Genomic DNA, 7,500 nt, shown 5'->3' on the forward strand with positions numbered 1-7,500 from the left:
ACTCTCCCCATGTAGGGTCCCAACCTTGCAACCCATAAATCTTTATTAATAACATGTTATAACATTTAACTACTGATTTATAACACATTACTAATGAGTAACATTAATAAAATGAATACTATGCCATTCCATATTCCAATGGCTTATTCTGCTCTCAGGGTCACGGGGATTCTGGAGCCTAACCCAGCAGTCATTGGGTGGCAGGCGGGAAGACACCCTGGACAGGGCCGCCAGACCATCACAGGGCCCACACACACCAAACACACACACACACAAACACACACACACACACACACACACACACACACACACACACACACACACACACACACACACACACACACACACACACACACACACACACACACACACATTCAAACCTAGGGACAAACCCAGGACCTTCTTGCTGTGAGGCAACCGTGCTAACCACTGCACCACGGTGCCGCAAAAAGAAAAAAAAAATACAAACTACTTATAAATCATTAATATGCTGTATTGTAAAATGCTACAGAAGAGGAACCAAGTGTGCAAACAGCCAAAAAAAAAATATTCAGGTGCATGACAAAAAATTGCAAAACATGGTACAAAAGAGTGAGGTCTGCACACTGAAATGCTCCCCAATAATTATTTTATTTCTCTTAACTCAGCAAGAGAAATAAAATAATTATTGGGAGCATTTCAGTGCGCACCTCACTCTTTTGTACTATGTATTGTAAAATGCTACCCAGTGACCACAATGATAATAATGTGATCCTTATTTGCAACCCTTGAGGAAATAATGTTTTTAGGGAGATCAAAGTGCAGGGGTGGCTCCCACAACAGCGCTCCTGGATCTGGTAAAAACCAGTGAACCAGGGTGCTCCTGCTGAGGGGCACTCTTCCTATTCTCTACAACATCTGGCTGCCCAGATACACGTTGTCACATCAGTGGAGTCAGATCAATGAAAACAAGACTTTCTTTAGCCATTTTGCTAGATACAAACTCAATAATATCTGAATTGAACAGATGACCAATTTTGTCCGCAGCTCTTGGTCTCTTGCTGAGATGATTCTATGGGGACCCCCAAAGCAGTCTCGCATTGAAGGTCATGGACCACTGAATGAAGCAAGAGTAGGTCATTGGGGGTGGATGGTACCTTGATTGTCCAGTGAGTTGTGAGCCAAGTTGAGGGAGTGGATAACAGAGGCAGGATTCTCTGAAAGAGGCAACTGACATCTTCTGTGGGAAGTCTCTACAACAAGTACACATACATCACACATACAGACAAACATGAGCAAATACAGTTTATGGCGTATCAAACCGATGGAAAAGAGGATGAGGATGTCTGACAAGGAGGAGAAAACTCACGATTTTAAGCCAGCATTCTCCAAAGTAATCTCCTCTAGGCTGGAGGATTTACTGAGCGTGTGCAAGGACCTGCTCAGTGACCTCTGACCCCTGAGGCAAAATGAAATTCAAGCTAAAATAACTTTTGGCCAGTTTGTGTTTGGTAAAATAAGGTATTTAAGACTCAATCCATTATCCACCTGAAATACAGTGAGTGAGAACACAGAAAAATGTACTGTATACTTACTATCCGCAAGTCTTTGCAGTATAATTTGGTGAACCAAGTGTTATATGCCATTGAGGCAACAATGACTGCCAAATCCCTGGACAAAGACAGATATAGATCAGATGTAGTATGCGGCCTTATCTAGGCTAAGGTATCAGACCAGGATCCTGATATATTTTGGTTTACGCCGGCTCTGCCACTCCTCCCTTTGTCTCACCTGCTTTCTAAGTGGCTGAAATCCAGTAGATTAAACTCACGGTTGTCCTGGGAGTGATAAATAGTGTCCACATCCTGGGAGCAAGATTACCCATGAGCCCCATTTGCTACAGCATATAACCCCTTATTCAGCACACAGTCCTACATATAACAATCAATGGCTCTAACATCCACACAGCACAGTCCATGACTCTTACCCACTGCACCTCTTCCTTGCAGCTGATACCATTATAGTCACACAGAGCAGCATAGGTCTCTGAAAGCCTCCTGAGGCAGACAAGTGGGGGGGGGGGGCAGGATGGAGAAAAATGAATTTAGATGATATGAGCAGCTGCTTTCTGCAGTGACAATGCAAGCAGACACTAGTCACAATAAAATGTGTCCAAATACTGTACTATGTGTTTCATCCGTGCAACAGAAATAGTAACATGGATATCTGAGAAACTGTTTATGAAGTGTGTGACCTTCTCTTGGTCTGCCAAGTAGAGTGAATGTGTGCATGCAAAATATATGTGACTTCATGACAAAGTGGCAGGGAATGGTAAACTAGAAATTCCAGTCAACACGGAGACAAAACAACCACAGATATGAACACTGAAAATTATATAACGCATTTTCACAGTGCAATTGATTTGTGTTTAATTTGCTTAGGGCGACCCCAATGTTCAGTTGATTTACAAGAGTCAGATTATACTTAGAATAGTGTACACACATATTGGGAGAAGGATGCTGAATATGGAGCTGCCAGGAAAGAGGAAAAGAGGAAGGCCAAAGAGGAGGTTTATGGATGTGGTGAGGAAGACATGCAGGTGGCTGGTGTGAAAGAGGAAGCTGCAGAAGACAGGAAGAAATGGAAACGGATGATCCACTGTGGCGACCCCTAACGGGAGCAGCCGAAAGTAGTTGTAGTAGTAGTAATGTACACAATGACATAATGCAACAAACATTTCATAATGTTGAAGTAACTAAGGTGCATTTACTTTCTGCAATCTCTCTCAGTGATGTGTGTTATGTCCTGTATGTTTTGTGTGTGTGTGTGTGTGGATGCGTTGTGCACGCACGCTCACATCTGTGGCTATATGAATGTCCTGGTGAATGCTGACAGCATGTGTATGCATGTGGACAAAATCCCATGTTCACTCGTGGCTCCCCTCTTACCACAGGCTCTCTGGGTTTCCACCGAGGTCTCGGAGCTGGGGGAGTACTTCCTGCTGCCTTCAGAAAGGTCACTGTCTGAATGACAGATGGAAGGCTACAGTACAAGAGTGACGGAAAAATAGCAATGTCCAATATAACACATTGCTTTTCTATTGGTAACCGGTTAGGTAAAGGATGCTTTCGCTAAATCTGACTAAAATTTTCTGCAAGAGAGATATGTGATGGTTTACAATAAATCACCACTCTTGCGAGGCAATGAAAACTTACGCAAACACAGAGTTGTTGAATATTCGAGACAGGGCAAAGTTAACATGGCTGATCACATGACTGAGGTGTTCCCGTGACTGCAACCTCAGGAGTAGGTGGACTTGTCAGTGTCAATGATAACCTGCACAGAAATGAAAAAAAAAGGCTCTGCAGATAATTTTCAGTTTCTTCATCATCTCGACAGTTCCCATTTAACAACAATTTGGCTTCCTTTATTCCTTGAAGGCCGACCAGATTGTAACCGCTCCATTGACACTTGTGCTGATTGTGAGAACGTTAGTTGTTAAATTCACCTGGTGCTCTGGTTGAGAGGTCAAGGCGCGAATCTCCAGGAAGTTGAATGTGGTCTCTACCTGCAGTGACAAATAAAAATTTTCCGTGTAGTCAACACGTGTAGATTTTAGCAAGCAACATAACTGAAACGGTACAAACAGAGAGTGGCACCTTAGTCGGAACCCTTTGGCACCAGGAAGTAGAGACGCCATGTTGTGAGGACCTGAGAAAAAGGGGAAAAATCATTTAATCAAGACTGAGGAAAGTTCACATGCACACTCCTCCATAGAGAGGCGTTGCTCACTTGAGTTACCATGGCAATAGTGGGATCGAGATGAGCGGTCTTTTTTAGATTCATATATTGATCTGACTAAAGGGATTTTACTGTATGTCAGAGACATGCTGTCTGCTACTGTGTGCAAGATAATACCATACTGTAATACTGCCTGATAAATCATAGCATGATCCAGTGATGTGAACTTTAATATTATATCTTTTTATTTACATTGCATTAATGCACATTGTTCTTTAATTACCTGTAGCCCTTTAACATCTGGAGTAGGAAACACCTCTAACACTTTAGTCTTCATTGCAATATCATAACTTCTTCAGTGGCTACACTTGGGCTATAAATCAGCCAAAGCCATACATTTCTTTTTTTGTTGACACACACCATGGCTTTGGGCGCATTGGCCAGTACTGTTGAATATTTCAGTGCCATCTCTCAAGGCCTTTAATTTGGTTTTGGGAGGAAATTAGGTTGAAAGGCTCTTGATTGCAACATCAATTCTTATAAGAAGTAAAAACAAAGACAGCTCAATCAATAACTTGAAAAACATCTTCTAAATAGTAGATACAATACGTATCCACTTGCAGAATGTTCCGTATTGTTTCTGCAGGAGACATTTTTATTCCCATTCCCATGCGTGCTGGCAATCGGGTTTTATTGAAAGACAATAATCTACGTAGCCGTTTGAAATGTCACTGCGCCAGTTCTGCCGGGAAATATTTATTTAATATTTATACACGCTTAATCTAATTCAAGCTTGTTGGTTGCTGGAACTTGTCCCAGTCGGCACTGACGTAAAGTGGGAAAACATCTTTGACAGGGCCCATCGCAGGACACTCGTAGACACAGTCTCACTTGCATTCACAAATTCAGAGGGTCCAAATATGCATAACATGGATGTATGCCTTCAGAACAACAGTGCCACTCGGCTAGCCGCTGTCTTGTTACCTTGTATGCTTTTTTTATTTAGTAATTAGGTCAGGTGAATCAGCCGTACTAAATTGTCCTTAGGTATAAATGTGTGTGTGTGTGTGTGTGTGTGTGTGTGTGTGTGTGTGTGTGTGTGTGTGTGTGTGTGTGTGTGTGTGTGTGTGTGTGTGTGGGAGTGTGTGATGGCCTGCCGGCCTGTCCAGGGTGTCGCCCCGCCTGCTGCCCAGTGACTGCTGGATAGGCCTCCAGCATCCCCGCGACCCTGAGAGCAGGATAAGTGGTTCAGAATGGAGGAAAATTAAGTCATTCTGATTTAAATTTAACTGATTTAGATTCAAAGTCAGATGTCATGACAAATCATGCATGGATTCAAGTAACCCAAGACCCTTCTGATTCATGCCTTTGCCTTACAACTTTGAAAAAACAACTAATATATAAAATAAATAGAAATAGAAATAATGGTCCAGCCATCTGCACAGCCGTTTACAAAGAAATCACTGAGTCCCACCTCACCCCGTCCTCCAGTAACTGTCTGGTCTGGTTTACTATTTTACTTTTGCTAAGGGCAAACTGCAGCAAATCAAGTGGTCTAGATAGCCTAGGAAGCCACCGTCTCATCCTGTGTGCTGCCCCTCATGCAGCACAACTGGAGGGCAAGTCAGCGAGGGGCATATCCCAAAATCTGCCTGACTTTGGTCAGCTCAAATCAGCCTGTTTAACTTCTTCCTCACAGTAAGTGGGCCTTGTGACAAGACGGGGCTAACCCCTTCACACTAACAACCAAGTTATCCTACTTCTCATTTTTTTTCCTGTCACTATACATACATCTGGTAAATACATTTGACTCTGTTTCTGAATTCTTTTCATGACAGGCAAAAAAAAGAAAAGAAAAGAAAATCCAGCATATCATGTATACTTAGTTTATCCATCAGCTAAACAAAAAGTAACTGTATGGCTTTCTGGATGCTCTCAACTGCTCCCTGAGTCTTGGCCTCTGCTCTTTTTCTGCTTCTCTTCTGCTCTGTCAGCCCCAATCATTTGCTCCATCCTCTCTGAGGGCCCCTCTAAAACATTCCCTGTGGACTCTCACTCTCTCTCTCTCTCTCTCTCTCTCTCTCTCTCATCTCTCTCTCTCTCTCTCTTCTCTCTCTCTCTCTCTCTCTCTCTCTCTCTCTCTCTCTCTCTCTCTCCAGTGAAAAAATAGTAATTCAATTATGTCTCTCTTTCTCCTGTTGCATTTGCAGAGAGATGCACTTGACACAAACCTGTCAGCTGCTCACAGACAGACAGCATGTGCACCCACACAAGGGAGGTGTCAAAAAAAGATGCAGTCATAGAGAGAGTGAGCGAGAATGCTGGAGAGAGGGAAAAAGTATGTGAGCAGGAGAAAGAGAGAGCAAGAGAGGGTTTGAAGAAAAGAGGCGGCGGCGGGGGGTGAGGGGTGGGGGGGTACAGGGTACAGGATTTCAGGGGTGGGGGGGTACAGGGTACAGGATTTCACTTCAAAGAACCCGTCTTGAAGGAGCTGATTAAAAGGACCACACTGAATCACATTATTGTGATGAGCTGGAGGTACTGGTGGCAGTCGAGAGAGAGGAAGTATGAGTAAATAAGCCTAAATCATGCTGTTGGAATGGGAGAGAGAGAGAGAGAGAGAGAGAGAGAGAGAGAGAGAGAGAGAGAGAGAGAGAGAGAGAGAGAGAGAGAGAGAGAGAGAGAGAGAGAGAGAGAGAGAGAGAGAGAGAGAGAGAGAGAACCCCCCCCAAGAGAGACGCCCTTATCAAAGTCTCACACATCAAAGGGAGACCACACGCATCATGCTTATTGTGCCATATAATTATGCATGAGCGTGGTTACAGAGGAGATATTGAGGTCTTGTCTTGTTTGATTGACTGTGGGATGAGGCCTCTGTCTGGAATTAATGAGATGCCTTGACTTCTCCAGGTTAGTGTAGGCACATCAACAGAGCACTAGGTCATTATCATTGACCATGACCTTAAAACAGGCTTTGTACTCACATCCAGCACAATCTCCATCCCTCAGTTAAATGTGAACACAAAACCTCATCATGATTATTTTTCTCCCAAACCCTTTACTGACTTTGTCTGACCACATGTCAACCATTTCCTCGCGCTTACGCAAGAACCTGACAGGCACAGACTCAGGAGTAGGAAGAGTACAACCTTTCAGAGGAAGTAGTGAATGAGAGAAGGACTGCAGAGAGACGACTGGAACGACGATCCTGGCAGATAGACATATCAAAGTCACTAAATATCAAAGGGGGTACATGCAAAATCTCTCCAAATAGCCCATCCTCACCACACGATGAATCATTAAGCAGCCATGGCGCAAACGCTCGCTCTGCCAAGGCAAAGCCTGCCCGGTTGGAGGCAAGAGCTCATTGCAGGGTGGGTGCGGGGGGACAATGTGAGTGCTTAGATTTTAGACAATAGGAATACACTACACTTGCTGTACTGCAGATGGATGGAAAACTATCATATGGCCTAAATCACACATATGCAAACATGTAGTTTGGTTTCTGCACTCGGAATGAAACTGAATCAATAAAGCACATCCTCAGCGTGTATGTTAGCAGAGTGGGCTGAGCTACTATGTTTGTACTCCGAGCATTCACAGATGTGTGGATTTGTGCTTGCACATTTCCATTGTATTTAGCATGTTTCAATATGGACTTTTTGCTAATGTCTTAAATTCTGGTCCATAGTTAAAGGACTCCGTCCCAGATTCCGTCCAGATTGCTGGCAGGACTTGAGTCACTCAAAGAGAGATTTCAAATGTCTGCCCCATATTCTC

The 7,500-nt window shown here is 43.6% G+C and overlaps 1 pseudogene; it reads right to left on the reverse strand.

Moving 5' to 3' along the window:
- The window catches only part of LOC130110559 (capping protein, Arp2/3 and myosin-I linker protein 3-like), a 39,870-nt pseudogene that overhangs the window by 27,216 nt on the left and 5,154 nt on the right, over positions 1-7,500 (reverse strand).

This window comes from Lampris incognitus, chromosome 3 (assembly GCF_029633865.1).
Source record: "Lampris incognitus isolate fLamInc1 chromosome 3, fLamInc1.hap2, whole genome shotgun sequence".
NCBI lineage: Eukaryota > Metazoa > Chordata > Actinopteri > Lampriformes > Lampridae > Lampris > Lampris incognitus.